Source organism: Pelmatolapia mariae, linkage group LG4 (genome assembly GCF_036321145.2).
Source record: "Pelmatolapia mariae isolate MD_Pm_ZW linkage group LG4, Pm_UMD_F_2, whole genome shotgun sequence".
NCBI classification, from domain to species: Eukaryota; Metazoa; Chordata; class Actinopteri; order Cichliformes; family Cichlidae; genus Pelmatolapia; species Pelmatolapia mariae.
This window is the reverse complement of record NC_086230.1, coordinates 32,866,145-32,888,658: the sequence shown is the minus strand read 5'-3', so window position 1 is coordinate 32,888,658 and position 22,514 is coordinate 32,866,145. Positions and strand designations below refer to the sequence as shown.

At 45.3% G+C, this 22,514-nt stretch overlaps 1 protein-coding gene across 2 annotated transcripts in view; it reads right to left on the bottom strand.

The window, feature by feature from the left end:
- The window catches only part of grin2ca (glutamate receptor, ionotropic, N-methyl D-aspartate 2Ca), a 75,341-nt gene extending 65,321 nt beyond the window's left edge, over window positions 1–10,020 (bottom strand). Inside the window, exon 1 of one of the 2 annotated variants that reach the window (XM_063472465.1) lies at window positions 8,822–10,020. The gene's annotated coding sequence lies outside the window, so the exon portion shown is untranslated. The remainder of the gene's footprint in view (window positions 1–8,821) is intronic. The other variant, XM_063472467.1, reaches the window with a different exon arrangement.
- Between the last annotated feature and the right edge of the window lie 12,494 nt (window positions 10,021–22,514).

The following is a 22,514-nucleotide window of genomic DNA, read 5'->3' as shown; positions in this document are numbered from 1 at the left end:
ACAAAACCGGTTAACAAAGGAACTGTGGATGTTTGAATTACCATATCTCCTGAGGCAGGTGCTCGTCACTGCAGGGACTCTGACTGCAAATGCCACATCAGCAGTGACGAAGTGTTAGACATCTGACAAAATGGCCTGAAAACAGCCAGTCTTCACCTGCTGTGACTGCTTTATGCAAACATAATATGATAACGTGGTAGAGTTTTTCTGTTGGATCATGTTGGACACGTTTATGTCGAGTGTAATGACACAGATGGCTGCTGTCCTGCCGATGGACAAGCCAATCTGCAGTTAGCCAGTGATGATGCTGTGACGTTTGTGGATCACAGTCATATAGCTGTGTGGTGGTGAATATTTCTGTATTTATTATTTTAGTAAATACATAGATGAGGATATTATCTTTATTTTGTTTTGATCAGTATATTGATAACATGAATCAGAACAGAATTTGTTCAGTGTTCTCTTGGAGGAGTCAGAACTCTGACCTGCGGTTAATGAACCTGCGGTGATGTGCAACTCCAAAAACGAAAGGGCTTAAAATCAAATTTACTAAACATTTTAACTCTTTTTTTCTTTAAAGTTTGTTTTTTATTATTGCTGTTGTTGGTGGGAGGAGCTATGTGGTGCATACTGGGCAGAAACTGCACCACCTGCTTACTCAACGTTTTAATCATATGATTCAAAAATTATTTAATGCACCAATTAACAGCCCACAAATGACCCTGTTTAGCAGAGCATGCAATCATTTGTGAAACATATACAGTGTTTAACATTCATCATAGCGTATTTACAAAATAGGATATCAGTAGGTTAACAGCTGTTAGAGGCTCCATCACTGCATTCATGAGCAATTAGGTGATGAAAATACAACACAGATGCACCAAAATTAAGAGAGTATCTCAGTCATCATTCATCCATTTGGTTCCTGGGTTTAAAATCCATGTTACAGGTGTTTTCCCCTCCAAGTAACTGCCCAGAGGTGTTGCCAAATTGCTGGCGTAAGGACTTGCAGCACTGCAATAAATAAAACAAAACAAAAAAAACTGTGTGGCTCTTATGAAGTGAGAAATAAAGTTAACAAAATGCATAATCCATATCAGGCATGTATTCCTGTTTTTGTGCTCATTTGTACAAAATATGGCTCCATTTCCACGAAGGCCAGGATTTTCATTTTCTGCAGCGACAGACTCGTCAGCAGCTGGGCAGAGTCCCCCCCTAAATCTGCCTGTTGATTTACGGCTCTGGTCTTTATGGGATGGCGTCGTGTATCGTGGCCGTGTGATAAACGGCAGCCAGCGGCATGAAAAAGACCAAGTCGACGTCCACCAGGGTTTCCTGCTGAAATGCACCCAAAGTGAAACCACAGTGGAGGCTTTGAAGTCCGAACCAATAGTAATGAATCTGTTTCTCGTGACCTCTGGAGACAGAGACGCATCAAACTGACTCACTCGGTGATATTAGTTTCTGTCGTGGACCCTTCGCTTCCGCCGCCGGCACTGCAGGCATATTTAAGACGCGCACGCCTCTACTGGAACTCTGCACTACGAGTGATTGATCTGCCACAGGGTGAAAACCTGTCTAGGTAAAGTCCTCATAAATCTGGTGAGATTTTTACTGTCGTCTCTGAACAAAGGTTCTGGGGTGGGAGAGGGGAGTAGTCAGGCGGTTGCTGGTATCTCTTTGCATTAAAGGATTTAAATATTCAGGAGGGAGGTGGAGCGGAACTGAACAGTTGGATTTTCTGACTCTATAGCATCAGAGGGGCCACGATCAGCAGGTTTTAAATGCCACAGCAGATGGAAAGCTATGTAGCCGGCTTTTATTACAGTTCCATCTTTGAAACCTCACGTAGCGATAAAGCAGTGCTCCCTCTGCAGCAAGTGTAGTATAACCTTGATCAGGTCATCGCCCAGCTTGAGCCTTTTGCATTAAAACAATAAAAAGAAAAGACTCAGTAGTTTGGTCGTGCAATAAATGGATCAACACAGTCGAGAAAAGATCATCATTTACTCCAAAGTGGGGGAAAAAATCCCCAAGGACAGAGGCCACGTGTTTGGTTGTCATTGGACAGATGTTTGATATATATCTCTCCTCTTTGCTTTGGCACATTTATCGTCAGGGGACACTTCATCACCCGGCGTTGTCTTCGTCAGCACACCGCGTAGCGAAATCGAACAGATTGTGATGCGTTTTGAGGGTAATAATCTCTGCGAGGCTGAAGATTACAATGGCAATGCAAATGTAATCCATTTTGCCTTTAACACACGGGCGGATGTTTGCCGAAGGCTTACAGGGCGCGACATCACACGCTGATATCAATATTCCTACTCTGACCCTGCGGGCTGACCTGACTGTAAACCCGCAGCGGCAGGTAACACGGAGGGTGGCGGAAGCGTCCTCTGTCAGGCTTTGGCGGACCCCGCACTCGGCCTCATGTGCAGCCGTATGTAAAGCAGGGATCAGTGTAAGACCCTGGTTAAGCTGAAACTGTGGTTGCCCATGCAGAACCAGACCACCCCCCCTCCACCCCTGCCACCGGTCCAGCTGTCACCAACCTGCTCTCCCAGTTGATACAGTGGCTGCACACAAATACAGCTGACCTCTGACACACACACACACGTGTACACATGCTCTAATCCACATATGAGCATATCACTTTATTTGTAATCTGTGTGTGTGTGTGTGTGTGTGTGTGTGTGTGTGGCCGGTGCTGTAATTGCAGTCTTTCCCTCCTTTCCTATTTTGTGTGTAAAGCAGGAATGTGCAAGATAAACGCAACATAAGTCAGTTCTTCCAAATCACACACCCACAGAGGTATAAAGCTGGCAAGACGGTATTGATTTTTGTGTGCGGAGGCTTTGAAATACCAATTTTAAACCAATTTACTTTGTACTAAAGATAGAATTGAAATATTATATTTGAAAAACTCTTCAGCAACATCGCTGTATAGAAACATTGTGCTGGTCTCGGGGATAATCTTCAGGATCTGTCAAAGGCTTTCACGCAGATGCTGATTCTTGGAGAGCAAACCAGTTTAGGTTTTTTCCCCTAGATTCAGAGCTCAGTCATTAAATGCATACGTGGGTTTTACTTCAAGCAAACAGATTTTCAGGTATTTGGGTGAGCTAATAAAACTTAAACATGGTTCGAGGACTTCATGTCATTGTTCTATTTACATGTAAACCATAAATGTGGATGCAGACGAGGCTTGTTCGCCATTTGGTAAGAGTCAGCCTTTGCACCATGTCTGTGCTGCTGGTGCAGGAATAGCATTACTTATAGCATGCTTGGCCTTGTAAGAATCCAGCTGCATCACAGGGTCACGTTAAATTAGGAAAGTGTCATCTGTCTTCACCGTGTTTGTTTTGGTTTGAGTTGACTTGAAGGTCACAAGAGCAAAAACACTGCATAGATAGTAGAAATATAAGAATAATAGTAGAACATTTACATTTTTTGGGCAGTTGTAACAGCTCACAGACAAAAACCAAACCCTGCCCAGCAGAGGATGTACTCAACCTGCGTGGTTCGGATCAGCTACCAGGACATAACAAAAACACTTGTTTGGCCCTCGATGTCTCCACGTGTTGCATGCTGTGAAAGTTCAACACATTTTAGCAGTTTGTTGCTTCGACATCCAGCAGACACACATCTGCATCATCACCCAGTCTGAGCTGCGTTCAGCACATCAGTGTTGACTTTCTGCTCGGGTTCGGACTCCAAAGAAAAACATCTGTCATGTTTACCAAGTATCCACAAAAAAACAGAATGAGCTGCAGCTTTGCAAAAACACTCTGCAGGACACTAAGTGTTATTAATTGGTTATTGAAAGGATACGTGGGAGAAATTTAATGTCAAAGGAAGCCAACAAAGAGATGGAGGTTTTCTTTTGCTGTCTGGATGACTGCACGAGGTTTCGATTTGTCAGAATCTGTGAAAAGGTAGTGAGAGGTACAGCCTCAGTGCCTCTAATCGCAGCTCAAACATGTAAAACCACTCCATGGAAAGCAATCAGAGCATGTCATAAACAACTCTGGCTTTTATGGTTTTCTCCGGAGATGACGTATTGATTTTTGCAACAATAAACAGCCTCCAGAAAAGTAAAAAACAATTCTTTATCTCTCAGGAAGTCACGAGTTGTGCCTTTTGGGGGGAACTTCTTTTTTGCTCTGTCGAGCAGTTTGACTTTATTTTAGGTGACGCTGAGAGTGACAAGAAGGACAGAAGAGGAGGAGACACGTGGCAAAGCCCCAACCACGTTGTCGTCACAAGCTGCCGAACCAGCAGGACGCTGGGTGTCACTTTTTGTTAGACGGCAGTGGAAACGCTTCAGCCCGATTTCTTTAAACGCAGCACGTGAAGCCACGCTGCTTTCTGTTTGGACGTCGTCTCACCGGCCTCCCTCTCTTTCCAGGCCCTCCTTCTAAGGTTATCGCTGTCATCATCCCTCATCGAGACGCCCTCCCACCGCGTCACCCGCTCAGGGATAATTGTGAAAAATTAAGCGGGACACACGCAGCTGTGAATAGAAAGCGATTAGCTTAATCAATTTCCTGTACTACACACCGCACATGCACCCACACGCGTCACACATGCACAAACACTCAGGTTGATGTCAGGATCCACAAGAGGCAGAAGAATGACAAGGAGAGGAGAGGCAAAGAAAGCCCCCCCACCACCACCCTCCCAACCCCACGGCGTGTCAGTTTTCCTTCTCAACAGGGACAGGACGTTAGACGAGGTGCAAGCGGCGCTGCGCCATGAATATAAATGGGCCTGGAGTCTCTGTTGTGCCCGTGAGTGCAGCCATAAACTCGAGAAGAGAGCAACATAGCCTGCAAGCCTCATTCTGCCCGGAGTTTGAGGTTTCACCACGCAGGCTGTGTAGTATGAGAGCGCCCTGAGAACTTCTTCTCGCCCAGCGTCGCAGCGCAGATCTGCGTTTGAATGTTTAACGGTGACCCATACGGGTTTTAGAGATTGTCGAGAGAAGGGTTTAGGGATGATGCCCGAGTTAAATCTACCCTCGTCTCTGATGACCTTGGATAGATTGATCTGATATCCCGTAACCTCCTTCCCTCCCCTGCAGTAAATCTTTTATTGTCTGGGATGCTTGTAACCGGCCGTCAATCAGAGCAATTTCCATTTCAACCCGTTCCCTGTGTGGGCGAGCCGATTGGCGTTTCTGTTTTATGTCTTCTTCTTTTTTCTTTTTTTTTTGGTCTGCTCTCTCAATCACCATTCTCCTCTTCCCGTCTTCCTCCCCTCCCTCGCCTCTTGCTTTGCAGAGACGTGAAGATGGGTGAGGTTTTGTGTCTTTAACATTTGATTAAGCAGATCGGCTCTAAGCGTGAGATGGGAGATCCGGACAGCTGACAAATCAGGCCGTGTCTGTGTGATACCAACCCGGAGGTTGTTTGTCAGTCTGCCCGCAGGCTGCAAGCATGCGAGGCTTGCGTCATGATATAATTTAGCTCTGCAGTTGAAGAGCTCAGTAACTCAAGGCTACAGGAATGGTTGTTAAACTGGTGTTTGTGTAGCTGCTGTTGCTTTTCTCGCTGTCAGTCTCTGCGCTCACTGAGATCCAGCGCTGCGAAGGATGACGGCATTCGTTCCTGATGATTCAGTTGCATTGTTTTTAATATTGTTTCAATTATAAAAAAGAGCAACAATGCTGCATCCATTTTAATTACCATACTCAGGCTGGTCCAGGCACAGCATCAGCACAGTGGAAGAGATTTGTTCACTCACTGGTTGATGTTTTATCAGCTGATTGCTCTGATAATCAACTGCTTCACATACTAAAGTGCAGCTGGCCAGGCCTCATTCACACAGGCCTGGAAAGCAGCTGTTGACCCCACGATAACCCCTGGAAAAAGTGTCGATTCCACAATTGGTTTCCGACACCAGCATCTTTCTTTGGTTGCTGCTATGTTGCTGTAGTGGTCAGTAGTTTGCTTGGAAGACGCCAATTTGTCTGCAAACACTTCACAACTGTAAAAATGAACTTTGCATTTCCTTCAGTCTTAGACTCTTCTAGAAAAGCTTTGCATGATTCACAATTAAAAAATGATATTACCAGCTGTCACCCTCTTGTCTGACTGTGTGCCTTACATGACCACAGAAGGATACCCCCTCTCTATGACATCACTCACAGTGGCCTGAAGTCTGAGCTTTTGGCTCACAGGGATTGCTTGTACATACAATGACCTCAGTATTTAAAGCTAATGTGAGCACCCATCACTGTAACAGCTTACAGATGTACTACAGAAAATAAAAAGCACAGTAGGTCCACTTTAACTGCAGAGCTTTGTAAAGGAGCTCAATACAATTATGAGTAACAGCTCTTCATATAAGAACCTTCCCTGTAATGTTTGAAGTCATTACAGCTGCTCAGTGCTGCTGTAAGGTTCGTTCAGTGTCTGCTAACATGAAGGCTGATCCTCCCTGACAACCTGTAACTGATAGTGTTTAATAAGTCAGACATATTTGCTGCTTAGCATGTTTTTGGTGCAGCTGGCAGAGGGGCGATCATAGTAAAAACCCTCGTAACCATTTATTGAGTTAGTCAAGGTCCTCACGTGTGTTGAAGGGCAGGTGTGTGTGTGTGATGTAGTGAGATTGCATCATGTTGTGCGATGGGCTGAGGATCCTCCGGTTGGTTTCTGGTGCGCATGTACGTACAGGCTGTCTGTATTGAACTCACATACACGCACCCAATTACTGAAACTGGGATATGGTTGGTATAACATAATGAACAGCCATTTTTCACCTGCCTAACTGCTGCTGCACTGTCACACACTCTCACCACCCCCCGCTCCCACTCTGCTCTCACTGCAGGAAAAACAGACTTTTACCTCCACCTGTGGACCCGCGATTTTACAACAAATAACCAATGACCACGATTAACGGAAGAAGTTTCATCCTCACTTCAACATCGCCAGAATCTTAGGTTTCATTCAAAATAAATAAATCCTTGGAGCGTTTACTTCTATAGGCAGTGTAAAAGAAACCTCTTTAAATGCATAAAAGCCCACGAGGAAACATAAGACCCAAATTTAGAGCCTGATAAATAAGAGGACATCTGCAAACTATGAAAAGGGACATAAAGCAGACTCATTTTCTTCCTAATGGATCTCAAACCAAAGTAACTGCGTGCCAAAGTGGAAATTATGCCCACTTCTTATGTAATCCCTATTAAACTGGTTAATTTTAGAATTTTAGAAGCCAGAATTCTTAAATTAGTATATTTTCTGGTCTGGACGTGTGTGGCTGTGTGTGCATTTAAACGACAGGCATCATTTTCAGGTCTGAAAAGTGAAGCCAGTGGGGAAGTGCCTTAAATGTGCATTCCTTGTGTCAGCCAGCAGAGGGCGTCTCCTCTGGCTTGGATTGTATAGAAGTCTATGGAAAAAACAGGCTTTTGTTCCCGTGATCTATAAGCTCATTAAAACCTTTCCCGATAAGTTTATGTAACCTCGTCCTCCGCTTTCAAGTCTTATCTAATTCAGCGCAGTGTTCCTTTTGTAATTCCCGATCACATCACGCATGCAGTGAAAGTGTCTTGGTCACAGAAACACACATTTTCTGACACAGACAAACACATGCTGTAGTCTGAGTCTGGCACCCCCTGTACAGGAAACACTGTTCCACAGGTTTCTGTAGGCGTTTAATAATCTGGGTGAGCCTTAAAAACAGATTAAAGTCAGTCTGTGTCACCAGCCATCCTTCGTGGCTGTATTCTGCTGGCGGTGACTGTGGTGTCCGGACAGCAGCAGCCTCGGCTCTCAAAGAAGTCGTATCCAGCTCGGCAGAACGTCCCCGCGGATTCCTCCCCTCACTGTCGCCTCTCATTTAAACTGGTCTCACACAAGAACACCTCCCTTTCTCTGACCTCTTCATCGTTAAAGCCCGTTTTTCATATTCAGTTTCTGTCCACCCATTAAAATAAAATGACTTGAGTCGTGTTTAAGGCCTGTGACAGAAGAATCTGTTACTCTGAGATAAAGAGATGTCCGTCAGTTATTCACTCAGGTATGGATAATGTGGCCGTTTTTACGGATGGATTCCTGCCTGTGTGTTGAGTTCCTACTGCAGACATGCGTCTTGACACTATTACATTGTGGAGCTGACGGTGTTAGTGATCCTGGGGCATATGTCAGATAAAATATAGTTTGTTTCATGTTTGTTTTATCAGCAGCGTTGTTTTCCTTGTATTTATTGTTCTCGGCTGACTTCTTCTTAGTCTCTGAATAAATCTCTAATTTCGAGCCACAAGATTTGATTCGAAAGCGCCGCGTCCTCCTGGAGCCAAAACGCTAGAACGAATCCTTTGGTAATTGGAGCAAGCACACATTTTCTCACATCCTGTAAAGTCACTCTTCAGTGGCAGTTCAATTTCCCCTGCAGCAGTGGTATCTCAAGTCCGGCGGGCATGTATCAAAAGGCCCTCTCAGCTGCTCTAACTGTTTACAATGACGCATCGATCCACTCTGCTTAATCCCCCCCCTCCCAGCAGCTCGGTGAGTTAAAGCAACAGTTACTGCCACCTACAACAGGCGAAAAAAGCCCCGCACAGCGTGTCGTCTGATCCCTCTGACAAGGATGCTGTCGAGTACCGCCTCTGATCTGATCCCCTCTGCACTCTGATAATTCTGCTATTGACCCAAAGCAGAAAGCAGGAGGAGGAAACTCTGCTCAACAAAACTACAAACAAAACTACTCCAAAGAAGCAGAAAGCATTTCCATACTTAACCAGGAGTAACTGTAAGCTGATCAGAGCACGTTGGTGCTTAAATAATGCGATCGACGAAGGTGATCTTACCTGTGTTGGCAATCCACATCCAGCCCTGGCTCGTCACCACTCATCCCGTGTGTGCAGCTTCAGCTGTCCTGTTCCCGGTTTTCTTTTTTTTCCCCTCCTTCTCTTCCTCTCCTTTCTCTCCCCTTTGGCCCTCGTCTTCTCCTCCTCCTCCCTCCTTCGTATCTCCCTCCCCCTTTTGCTCTTCCTCTCCCTGCACTTGTTTGAGTCTATTTCAGTAGCAGCAACAGAGGAGTCCGCTGCGACGGTGGCATGGTTTCCAGCACTTTGGCAGAAGGTCACATTATCACTCGCTGGTAAAAGGGAGGGGGGGAGGGAAGAAGAGTAGCAGGAGGAGGATAGATGGAGTGACGGAGGGAGATCAAGGTGAACAGGTGCCAGAGGAGGAAAAGGAGAAGCAAAGCAAGTTGATATAATCTCAGCCGTCCACGGATGCGCTTTTGGTTTAGTTTTCCAACTTGTTGACAGGGACACCTCAGAAGACTGTTTTCAGGTAATGTGTCCCAGGAGGAGAAACTGAGGAGGAATTTAGGAGAAACCCGCGAGTGTGCATATCTGTGTGAAGCAGTAGCCTTTTTAAAGTCTTCACCAGCCGCGCACCTCTGGGGGAAAGATAATTCCTCTCTTGGCTGGAAAGTGAGACTCTGGGAAAAAGAAAAAACTAACAAAGCTGCCAGAAACTTACGCCAAAAGAAATCCTCAACCTTCAGCTCGTCACCCGCGTCCTTGATCGTCACTGCCCGGTTCGTGAAGACGCAGATCTACTCCATCTCTGACACCTGCCCGCATCGTGTGTCCCCATCTATCGCAGGTCCTGCAGGGTGACCCTTCTCTTCATTTCCCAGACTCCCTCCTTCGTCCTCCTCTGGTGCGAGCGGTACTTTTGCGGCCACTCCATCAAAATAAGACTCTGAGAAATGATCCAGCTGCCCGGGACGAGGCCGTTGGCGGCCGGCGACAGATGGCCAGAACAGGGGCGCAGATGCAAGGCAGCTGCTGGAGTTTGGAAATTCTTGGATCTTGACCTTTCTCCAAGCGCACCTTGTTTGCTCTAGCCTTCAGTTGGCTGCACTTGTTGTCCTGTATGCCTTGTTGGTTTTTTTCTTTTTTGGGCTGTTCCTACCTGTGCCCCTCCTTCGCCCATCAGCAGAGCTTTCACTCTGGCTTCTCTGGCCGGCTGTAATCCTGACTCCTACACTCCATGTCACAGGAAGGGCTTGTGAGCTCTAATCATTATGTAGTAAGGATTTATCCTCTCGCTCTCCCTCCCGTCTCTCTCTTTCCTTCCCTCCACCCCTCCCGTTTATTTCCCTCCCTCTGCTCTTTGAGTACTGGCTGCCCTACAACTCTACAACATCCCCCTTTTTCAACCACCACAGATTAATGCATCATCTCTCCTCACGCTTCCCTGGGACCCATTCGTTTGTCAACTAATTCATTTTTATTTTTTGCCTTCCCACCCGCTCGCTCGCTCCCCGTCTTGCCTCCTGTCTGCCCTGCCGCAGATCGCATCAACAGGTTTGCCCTTGAAATATTCTCTGGGACAGGCGGAGTCGGTGCTCACCGTTTCCTTCCCATCGGGAATGTGCTCGTCCCTTAAACTATAAGCTTTTTATCAGTGCACACAGAGAACGCATCGATGGCAGTGTGTGCACATTTACAGTTTTTATATACACTCTAACATAAATGTTGTGCAATGTTCAACTACAGATCAGAGCCTGGCTCATTTTACTCCATCTAAGATAGGCTATGAACACACACACACACACATACACACACACACACAGTAGTGTAGTACTGTACAGAAATTTCCATTTGTTCGAGGTAATTTATACGCAGTGTTGTTATAATGCGCTTTATCCACCAGGGAGCACTAACACATTTGTCCTGCTCAGTATGTATAACAAAGCCAAAGTGTGTGGACACCCCGGCATTACAGAAGCGGTAATCTGCTGCTGCCACAGTTTACACAAATTCAGCTGGATGAACCCAGGGCTTTGTGTGGGTTTTCCACACAGAAAACTTTTCCTTTATGGAGACGCACTTTTCACACGGGAACACCGTTAAACTGGGCCCTCCGAATCCCAGAATAATGTAAGGTTAGCTACATTTCTGGATGTAAAGCATGCTTTGTAGCAGTGGTTCTCAAACTGTGGGGCGAGTCCCACTGGTGGAGACAACCATGTTAAAAATTATGAGGAGAAACTAAGGTGCACCTGATGTTAACGTGTAACTTTGATGCTGATGTGAATCTTTAAGTCAAATTCTTTTCTGCCTCCTGAAGTGGGGCATGTCAGAACCACTGGATGTGTAAGTGAATCCACTTACAAGTTATTGGTCTGAGTGGGACCTTGTTCAGCTCAGTGAACCAGTTCTTCACACACTTCATGCTTCAGCTTCTGATCAGAGTAACCTTTAGGTTCATAACTGGAGCAGAATAACCGCAGGACGAGATCTTCTGTCGAGATGCAACTGAATGACATCTCAGACCACAAAACAGCAACTGGGCCAAGCCAGCTGTTGGGCTGAGACGGGAGGGGCAAAACCATAAGCAGAAAACAAACTTTAAGAAAATTAAATAAATAAATAGAGTGCTAAAATAAATCCCAAACATACTTGCTGTTAACGTACCTGTTTGATGTGTGGGAAACAAGTAGCTTCTCCAAGTATACAGTGATGTTTCGCTCAGTATATACTTTAAATATGCCTCCTTTTTTCATATCCTTTTAACAACCAGATAAAAAAAATCCTTTGGAAATATGTTTGTAATATATTTATTATTTAAATGAACACGTTTTGCAAATTTATATGACTTTGAGGTTACTTTTGTCCATCTTTGAGCTGGAAGTCGTGCCTCCTATCTTTCTTTGAACGATACATTTTTCACAATGCTGTTGTTTGGAAATACATTTATATTTTTATATCTTGTCTCTTGTAAAGTTAGATATATTTTCCATCCATCCGTTCTCTTTTGCAGGGTCGCAGTGAGGTTGGAGCCTGTCTCAGCTGTCACAAGGTGAAATGCAGGGTCAGCCTCGACAGGTTGCCAACCTATCACGGGGCAGCGCTGTAGAAATACTCACAGGCAGCTAAGAATCACCAGCTAACCTCACATGCATGTGTTCAGACGGGGCCGTCCTGTCTTTACTTTTCAGCATTTAGCTGAGATTTATCATCTGTTTTTACTCCCTGCTTGCAGAGGAGCAGGTCGATACTGTGCTGAGAGAGACGCAAACTGAGGGGATGGCTGCACGTGAGAATCTGTGTCTCTTTGAGGCGAGCATCTGCAGGCTGTGGACGCTGTGGCGAGAGCGTAGTCTGTTGGCGAGGGAGGGAGGAGCGCTTGATGCACGTGCTCGGAGAGTTACGTTCCCCTCCTGATGCTTGCTGTAATGCTCACACTAAAATGCTAAAATGACCCTCGGCACACTGGGAAATGTCCCGGTGCTCCCCGTGGGCAGTCTGCCAGCATGTTGAAATTGATCGTTCCTGTTATGAAATGATTTTTGCACGTTTGATCTGATTCCACAGCTGATGTGAAAATACAGCTGCAGCTTTGACCTTGGTTGACCTTGGCCATCTCCCAGCAAACATGGTCTTTGCTGCTTGTTTCACTCCTCTGACCTCAGAGGCTCAGTGTTGTTGTGTCGAGTCTGCAGGAACTGTAAAGTAGAAATCTTTGAAAGGTCACGCTGGTGTTCTGGACATGAAACGGCACTGAGACAAACTTGACTTTAACAGACCGGCGCAGGCTGTCTGCAGGTGACTCATACTCGTCTCGAACGCACCACAAACACGCCGCCTGAAGCTGTTTTAGCTCCACTTTACCGATTTGATCAGGGCACCAGCCCCCCCTAGAGTTCAGAGAAGAGAAATGCACCTGCTGATTTGCACATTAAATTGCTGCTCAGAAACACTCTTACCTGTGAACTGCGTTGCACTTTGCCCTTTGTTTAAATATTTTAGTGTCTCAACCTGCACTCCACTTTCTCAGTCCCGAGCTGACTGTGAATGAGCTCAGAATCATTTTGATGACACTCGTTTACGCACTTCCAGGTCACATTTGCATATATTACATTGCCGAGCTGCAAACAATCTCCATCACAAAGGCAATTGCAAACTGCTGTGGCACGCACAAGCCATTAATCTTAATTTCTTCCCTTGTGGATGAATCCTTGGAAAAAGGAATCCTTTTTCTCGGGCAGAAGGACATCAGTCGGATTTTATGAGCCTGTCAGGGCTGCACTGAGAGATGTGCCGGCGAGGCCGTGTTTGTTTCTCTGCGTACGATGCTGGAGGCTGGGCCCGTGACCCCGATCGATCACCGGACGATAATAAATATCCACGAATCCCCAGTTTGTAATCAAGAGCTCACAGGCTTTCCTCCATTGATATTTGATCAATAAGGAGAACAGATGGGACTGTAAAGCAACAATCAGGTGTTGGGTTGTTGCTGAGCAGGAAGTGTTACCTGCCCGACGCAGGTACACCTTTGATTTGTTTATTTTTAGTTTCTCTTTTCTCCATCAATTTATTAGAAGCAGAAAACAAACCTGAGACTTTCTTAAATCTACAGTCAGAACTTTTCTGTTTGTTGTTATGAGCAAATAATTGCTCAGCACTCAAGGATGATTTTGACCTTCATACCACAGGTGATCTCAGATACTTTTCTGAAAATCTTGTGATTTTTATATTTATGCTATTCATGCATCTGCTAAGAGGGAAGCACAGGTGGCCTCCAGTATTTTCAGAAATAGGAAACGTGTTAAATCTTTTTTTTTTTTTTTTGAAGTTTCTTGTTTGACCGCTCCTGATTTATTTATTTATTTTAAACTACATGACTACATTGTTTTTTATGTAGGAAGATGACGCGCTGTTAAAGGTTTGTACACTTTGACTGTGCGTGTGGCTCATCATCCACGCTCCAGTACTTTATTTTGTTACTGTAAAAAATCAAGTTGCCTCACACTTTCACATTTTTGGCTCATCGTCTTACTGAACCGTCGGTTCTTTCCTTTTCCGTGCTTGTTCATAGAGGCTCATCTGACTGTTGGGGTTTCTCTGTATTATTGTAAGGTTGTACCTTATAGTATAACGCACCTTGAGGCGATTGTTGCTGTGATTTGGTGCTTTGTATACATAAAACTCAAATTAAATTTCCAAATATTCCACCCACTGGCTGGTGAAGTCTCCTTTTTAAACCTCTAACTGAGCTATTTTCTGAATTGCCATTGGCCAAACAGTGATTTCTGACTCTAATAATGACGATGATTTACCGAATCGAAAGTGTTTACGGAGGTCACAGACGAGGAGAGCTGAGCGCTGTGCACCTGCTGGCTATTCAGAAGCATGCAGGTTAAGGTGCTTCCACTTTGGCTTCGCTCTTCAGGCACAGATGCTATGTCAGTCTTTTATACCAACCAACGGATTTTCTGAGAGATTTGAAAGCATAAGAAATGGATCTGATTTCAGAGCATCAGTTCAAATGACTTCAGCGAACTCTGGCTTTGATGAGCCTGATCTGTTCAGGCTGACACATGCTGTTGCTGTAGGCTGGCATTCGTGTAAACTGTAAGGCTTTGGCCGAGCAGGTGGGCTGAGCGCGGAGGAAGTAACACATGTCGGGGCAGCAGCGGAGGGAAAGGCAGACATATGCTCTTTCTCTGTGGCCTGGCCTTCCTGCTTCACCGGACAATATGGCAGCGAATCACAGCTGACCCAAAATAATATTTCCTCACAAACGGCAAACCAAACGTCATCTCGGGCGTCACCGTGGCATTTAGAAACAGAGCCTCTGCTTTTCTTCCTGGCAGCGCTCGGAGATATTTTCAGATGAGTCCCCGAGTCTGAGGCGAGGACAAAGAGTCAGGTAGAAGGTAAAAGGCCACACTCGGCTGCTGTGGATCCCACGACAGGGCGCACATTTATCCCACCTGTGACCAACACCAGCTCGACTTGTTTATGAGAATCCTGAATGAAAACGTTTTCTGTAACGCGCTGTTGTCCCAGACTCATTTACTTTTGAGTCTCTGCTCTTTATACCAGCCAGTGGCATGATTCCTGCAGCCTCAGCTGGCACGACGAGCTGCTCCGAAAGTCTGCTGGGTGTCTCGAGGCTGTTTGCTGTTTCCGTTCAGCGGCCAGCGGCGCTTCACTCTGGGCCGGAGAGCCTGGATGCAACCTGTCAAGCCGTTAAGCGTCTGTTCTCCCCAGAAGCTCGTGCCAAGCTGAGACTGGTTACCTGATGGATGATGCAGTGACTGTAAACAGGTCAACATCACTGCTCAGGCCACTCGCCACCAAAGAACAGGAAAGAAAAATGTATGCAGTATGCAGAAAATGACTTCCTGCTGCATGTTTGTGGAGCGTGTCTGATAAACGAGTTCACGCGCTCACATATCTGTTACCTGCAGCTGAACTTGGCTTGGCACTGACTGTACAGAGCTGAAGCAGCTTAAAGTGTGAGCAAACCTTTTCTCTTCTAAGCACACCGTATGTCCTGATAGCAGACACACAGTAGCGTAACTCAGGTGTTTGTATTTCTGGGCAGACAGGTGGATATATTAACTTTACATCTTTTCAAATGAATGTCCATACCTCCCCTGAACATGTTTAACCTCCAGTGTTCGGATTGTTTGATTAGCCGACCTCAGCTAGCCTGGTTTTGCTATCTTCCGCGTGCTTACCTCTAAAGTGGACCCATCTGCTCCTTTGCAGCTCTTGACTCAGCTAGAGAAGCTTTGCATGAATCACCTGTTAAACAAAGTGTATTTATGTGAAACCTGCCTTTGCTGTGTCCCCTCACTTCTTCACCTCCTTGAAACTAGTAATTTTATGCCCCGCCCCCTTCCTCTGAAAGGCACAGCCTTTAGTTAATCCATTAAAAACATACAGAAGAGGGCACCGGTTTGTGGAAGCACTGTTGGCCCACCACGTTGAAAACGATCCTGAATTAAATAATATTCTGTGAACCTTGAGTAGCGACGTATGTAACGCATATAAAAGCTAAACTTACATTTATTCTTTGAATTGACTTTTATTTAAAGCGGTGAGAGCTTTGGACATCTGTAAGGTGCATTACTCTGCAGTGTAATGTCACAAAAGCACATGAAATCTAAGAAGCCTTTAATGTTTCACATTCAGGCTGTGCACCGTCTACCGACGTCCTTTATTCTCTGTGTGCTGCGACAGGCTCTCGGGTCTGTTTGAGGACTTTCTCTGCAGGCGAGCGTCAATTGTTAGCACCACCCCGAGACTTCACACACACATGCAGAGACTGAGAAGTGTGTCCTCAGCACCTCTCCAGACAGCTGCTCTCATCGCCGGTGTGTCAGCGCCCTCCACAGGCAGCTCACGTCACTCAAATTCCGTCTGTCTGGATTTTGCACCCAAAGCTTTGCCCTTTCGACAAAAACAAAGCAAAGCATTGGTGACAAATTGCTTTTATTTGCAAGGCGTCGCCAGTTCCCCTCTACTTTCTGTGCTCTATATTCAGGATGTCCACCTGCACGAGTCCCCGCTGGCTTTAGTTGCACGAGGGCAGCCTTGCCAAGCAGTCGTATAATCCACAGGGTGAATAAAAATGGATTTGGCTGCAACAGACGCCCGGTAAGCTGCCTTAAACCAACAGGCAGGATTGTCCACAACACAGATTCTCTCATGTACATCCTCATTTTTCACAGGTCACACTGTTCCTGCTGATAACACTAATCTGCACGTCTGCAAATACACTTTTTGATCCCCCAAAATGTAATCTGAAATTAGATCATAACACAAAGACAAACACAGGCAGCTCAGATACTGTAATACAAATACCCTCAGTTCAGCTAAGATGGCGTTAAACGCTTCATTTCATTGATCAGAATTTGTTTTTATTCCCGTCAGCACACGGGGAGAACGCTCTTCTTCACGAGCTGCGTGAATGATTCGCACCTCCCGATAAAGAGCTTTAGTCTCGAGTGTACACGTTTGCCTGTCAGAGTGAGCGAGCGTTTCCTGGCACCGTGTCCTCTTCTCCCTTCGTCTCCAGAGGCCTCGGACAACAGACGGGTCACAGCGTAGCCACATTTTAAATCCGGTGTGCAGATGGACACCAGTAGTGGTTCTAAATCCTGAGCGCCTTGGCACCAGGCAAACGCAGAGAGAGAGAAGAGAGCGATTCATCATCGGTTCGATTTTGTTTCCAGTGAAAAAAGGCTCCGAAGGAGCGATCATCCAGGCTCTTTGGTCGGGGAGTTTTGCTTTCGTTGCGTTAGATAATGAAGCAGATGGATGTCAGTGCTTTGACTCCAATTAGGAACCAGCGGCGTTAACTTGGTGTGTTATAAATAATATGAATAACCAGAGTTACAGTGTCACAGATGGGCTCTAATTGTCTTACCAAGAGTCAAAAACGAAAAGCTTTTGTCTCCCACAAAGGTTTAAATGTTATTTCTTCAGTTTTCTTTCCAGCTTTGTTCCAGAAAACGTCCCGAACTTGTTTTATTTCCTTTGCAGTTCTTCTCTTTATGCTTCTACTTCATGCATTTACAGAATTACAGAAAGAAAATGTTTCGAAATATGTGAACATTTTTCGCTTTGGGTTCGTGCTCGTTTGAAGCTCGACGCTGTTTTTTCACCCGTAAACTATTATTTTGGCAAATTCATCGTCATCGTGTTAAATTTAAGTCATCATTAGTCACCCTAACACTGTGTTTTAGAGAAAAGTATGAAAAATAATGGGAATTATTTTTTGATGAATGATTAGTGTGTTGTATCCACCCTGCCAGGACACATTCTGACATATTACGATTGAAGTTTGGGGTAATTAAGACCTCAGATATTGGGTATTAGATACAGTCATAACTTCCAAGCATCTGCTTTTCCTTGTCAGGGTCGCCGGGGGGTGGAGCCTATCCGAGCTGTCTTAGGGCGAGAGACAGGGTGCACCCTGGACAGGTCGCCAGTCTGTCGCAGGGCTAACACATAGAGACAGACAACCATCTGCACTCACATTCACACCTATGGATAATTTAGAGTCACTAATTAACCTATCCCCACTAACTGCATGTCTTTGGACTGTGGGAGGAAGCGGAGTACCTGAACAGAACCCACGCAAACACACAGAGAACATGCAAACTATTACAGCCATAACTTATCAGATATAAACAGGCGGGTTGGAGTTTACAAGATGCAGAATGACCAGAACGAGATCTTTTAATTGTTTCCACATAGTCTTATAATCTGAAATAATATTAAATCTCCCTCCACCCCTCTTCTGATAATAACTCACACGTCTTTCTCTCTGACAGACTTCACTTCTAAGCTCTTCTTGTAAAATTTGCAGTTCAGAAGTGCCGCTCATCCTCGGAGTCTCTAATTCTTTTGGCCGTAACAGATTGGGTTAATTGTGGAAAAGGATAAAATAAAAAAGATCACAGCAGGGGGCAAATTAAAGGGAACACACTTCTCTTTTTAGTTTTCTTATGAAGAAGAAGATAATTATGCCCGCTAGTTAGAGAGATAGACCTCTGCCTTATCCTAACTTCTGCAATGCTGCGTGTTTTCTCTGTGATGAGGCTTCTTGAAGATCTTCTGGAGTTTGTTGGTCGTATGATGAAACGAACGGGTGTCCGATGGGCCAGTGACGCGTCTGTGTGTGCAGTAGGGGAGAACATCATATCAGGGAGGCCCTGAGTACATGTGGTTTGATGGCAAGCTAAAAGGATCCTCTGGAAGATCCAGGAGAGAAGAGGGACACGTTTTCTCAAAACATCACATCTCTGTGGTTTTTAAACTGCAGAAAATGCTACGCCAAAGAGGAATTAGACATCATTTAAACCAAACAACCTTCAGCTAAACAGATGGCACAACACAGACGAGCTACAGTACCTCGTCAGGCCGGGACTCTGCGGTCTATTTACACCCACAGGCCAGTGGCCACTCTTTCACTGATGAGGCGTACACTTCCAGGAGGAACGCTGGTCTGAGCGGGGAGTCAAGGGTCCATCCTGTCATATTGTTTCACCATCTTACAATCCTGTGAATGGCACTCATGGCCATTGATCGGTGCTCAATTAGCATATTGGTGATCATGGAACTGACTTCATGGCCCATATTGGTCATTATGTAAATGTGATGTTTATAAGGTTGAGAAACCTGCAGTCAGCTGAGACAGAGGAAGTCACTCGGATGACTTAGAGATCCCACACTTCCTCAGCCTGTGAGCATCATCTGCTGGGTGAAGCTGGCTAATGCTAGCATGGCGCCAACCGATCCAGAGAGACACGTAGAAGCCAAACAATCTCCCCTGAGATAGGCCAAGTCCAAAATAGCACGAGATGCGAGCCAGAGACAGCAACACTGCTTGGATTGTGTGAAGTAGTGTGGTGAGGTGATGGACGCAGGTTTTATGCCTGTGGGAAGCATTGAAGGTGTCTTTGACTGCAGACACAGTACCGCATTTATGTTCCTCCTCATGATTGCGAGCGACACTCTTCTTTCCCATTCACCCCAAAGTTCCTTTAATTCAGGACCCCACCCACTTCTTGTTGGTTACTTCACCTGTCACCAACATCGCTGCTAGTTTCCTACTTTTAGATGATGTAAACTGAATCTTTTGGGGATTTGGAGTTTTGAATTTTCAGTAATGAAAGTGTTCATTGTGACACTATCTTCCAAATAAACCACCCGCTGTATCAGCCACTCCTTGCTTTCTTCCCTCTTTTCTCCTCCTCAGATTTTTCCATCCCTCTCTGCTGTTGTTGATTTGTCGCCTCGTGCCAACAAAGCGGTTCTTCCAACTCCTGGCTCTCAGATCACCCAATTCCTCGGACTGACCTTGCATTACCCACAAGGCCGTGGGTCATCAAGCGTGCGCTCGCCTCATCCCGCAAATTGTGGCTGGTGCTCCTTTTCTGTTGAGCCCAGCACTTTTGTTTCCATTTATAGCCGCCTCTTTTTCAGGATCCCAATCATTATAAGAAGGGAAGGTGAGTTACAGCCCTGCTGAATTGCTAATGACAGCACCTCTCCACCGCTGTAATGGGTATTAAACCACAATCATATTAGAGTGGAGGGGATGTCACCAAGGCCGGCCTTTCTTTGTGCTGCATGCTGAGTGGGAACAACCTGCAGACGAGCGTGAACATATTCCAGCAGATCTTAAAAGTCTTATTTTTACTTGTGAAAGACTGACTCCTTTAATTAAAGCACATTTTATCAAATATATACCACTGGACCTAATTAGATTATTTTTACTGCCTTTATTAAGAAGCAACCATCTTCATAGTGTGCACGTGTGTCAGCTTCTGATCCCTCAGTCTTTGAAAGCGTGGTCAATGCAAAACTGATGAGACAACACATCCAATCGTTTGTCTCTCAGATAAAACATTTTTCTCAGTCTTGCGTGTCCGATCATTTTTAAACAGCCTCACATTATTCGCAGGGTCTGATGCCGGCTTTGATTTGAGTTTTAAGCTGAAAACGGTGACTCGCTGCAGGACCGGCTCAGTGGGACGGTTGTCTCGGGTGCATGATTGTTCCTGGATGAGCTGTGTGTACATTTTAAAGGTTTGTCTCCCTCATCTGGACAGACGGCATAATTACAGCTCAGGCTGGACGACTAAGAGTTGGACAATGTGTGTAGATGAAGGGTTGTGACACCAGTTAAGTCTTTTAGGATCATATGAAACAAAAACCCAACTGTTCAGCATGATCGATGGCACAGAAGGAGAACTTACGTGTTACCAAGTTTCTGCCTTTCACCGCCGCCTTCTCAAATGGACAAATGAGATCACCAGATTTAACGAAGCCCCGCCCCTGCTCCACTCAGCGCTCGCAAGTCCAAAGTAAAAGTTCTCCGAGCAATGTAAGCAAAGTTGGCTGCAGATGGCACTTAGCTGGGCCGAGCATGCAGCGTTAGCAGCAGATGGTGGAGTGCTGGGCTGATGGATGCACTGTCGAAAACTCCAAACAAGAAACCTGCTGCTCTCCTTCCATCAGAGAGGCTGAGGAGGACGAGCCTCTGTCGCTCTCAAACGTCCACGCAGCGCACACAGACTGGTGATGAATGCTGTGTTAGCTGATTTAGTAGAGCCATATTGTGGGTTCATACTCTCCCCTGTTGATTCTTGTGATTTTGTGTGATGGGAGAAAGTCTGCTGAGGACTGCGATGGCAGCCTCGTTTGTGAGGCTGCGAAACTGGACTGGAAACAATGGAGGATCGCTTCATGGGGATTTATACGTCGTTAAAAGAATGAGAGAGAAAAGAAGATAAGGCTGAAATCTGAGGGTTGTCTTTTATAAGCACATTTATATATTTTACTTCATGTGTCATTTATATACAATGACACATGACATATCACTTTTGCGTCACGAAAAAATTTGAATATTATAAAAACACTTTTCTTTATTGAGTATCTTAGTTTGGCCTCCATCAGTTTCTGAAGATTGCCGTGTTGTGATTGGCTGAGGAGGCAGCTATGGGAGTGACAGTGACCCTCAGTCCCTCCAACTGCTCGTGTCTCTTCAAACTTAGAGACAAGTTCCTGTCCCGTCTCCAGGCTGATTGTCCTGAAGCTTCTCAGGGATTCAGATTGATGCCCAAGGACTTCAAATCCTCCTTGACAGGTTATTTGTATCCAAGTTTATCTCAAATTATTTCCTAAAATCAGCCACAAAATACTGAAAGAAATGGATGGTTGGCACTGATGCTGTAATTACATGAATTACAGCATCAGTGTGGCATGGAGCGATCAGGTTGTGGCACTGCTGAGGTCTTATTGTGATGGCAGAGATCATTTCGTTTTAGTTACTATAATAACTGTGATGCAGAGACAATACATCTATTACAAAAAAAGGAGATCACATGTGCATGTTTTCTGCTAACTTTTTCATAATGAATCTAAAGAAAAATGAAACACATGAAACTGTAACACAATGTTTTCAGTTTATTAGCAGGATCGGTGGTTTTTATGTCCACACGGTGATAGAATAGCACAAAAATATGAGGACTGTTGCTCTGTGTGCTGTTCACGAAGCAGCTGGACACAAAAACAGTTTTTTATGTCATTAAGTTTCTTTTGAAAAGGACCGCATACAAGAAATGTCTCAAAGAGGAGAGGAGATCCTAGAGTCTGTCCCTGAACGGTGACCTTTCACCTACCGCTCTGTGTTCCTGACCTCTGGGGCCGGCCCGGTCCGGCTCGTCCCTGCGGAGAGGTCAAAGCAAATCAATACAAAGTATTTCCGAGCGATCGCCTTTATCCCGCGGTGAAACAAATGATGATCTTCATAAGAGCGATGTGACGTTGTGACCTTTACAGTCTCAACCCGTTTTAACACCGGTGGGAAATTTTCCATCTAAGCGTTTCATAGCGCTCTCCTATCAAAACACCAAATATCTGTTGGAGGAACGTCGTGCGCCCCTCCAGGAGACGTCAAGAGACTTGGAAAATCAATGCCAAGGCGCAGTGAGGCTGTTAGCTAATACTAACACAGCAATAAACTCTACTTGAACATTCATTTTTTCTACCAGGAAATTCACCCCTGCAGTATAAGTGCAGCTGTAACATTATAACACAGTGGACACGCAGTATGTCTGTGGACACTGATGAACAGAGCATTCATTCAAACAGCAGCAGTCAAAGAAAGAGCGCGGGCCTCGTGTCATCCGAGATTAATCGCTGCGATATAAATACTCGAGCGGGCTGAAGA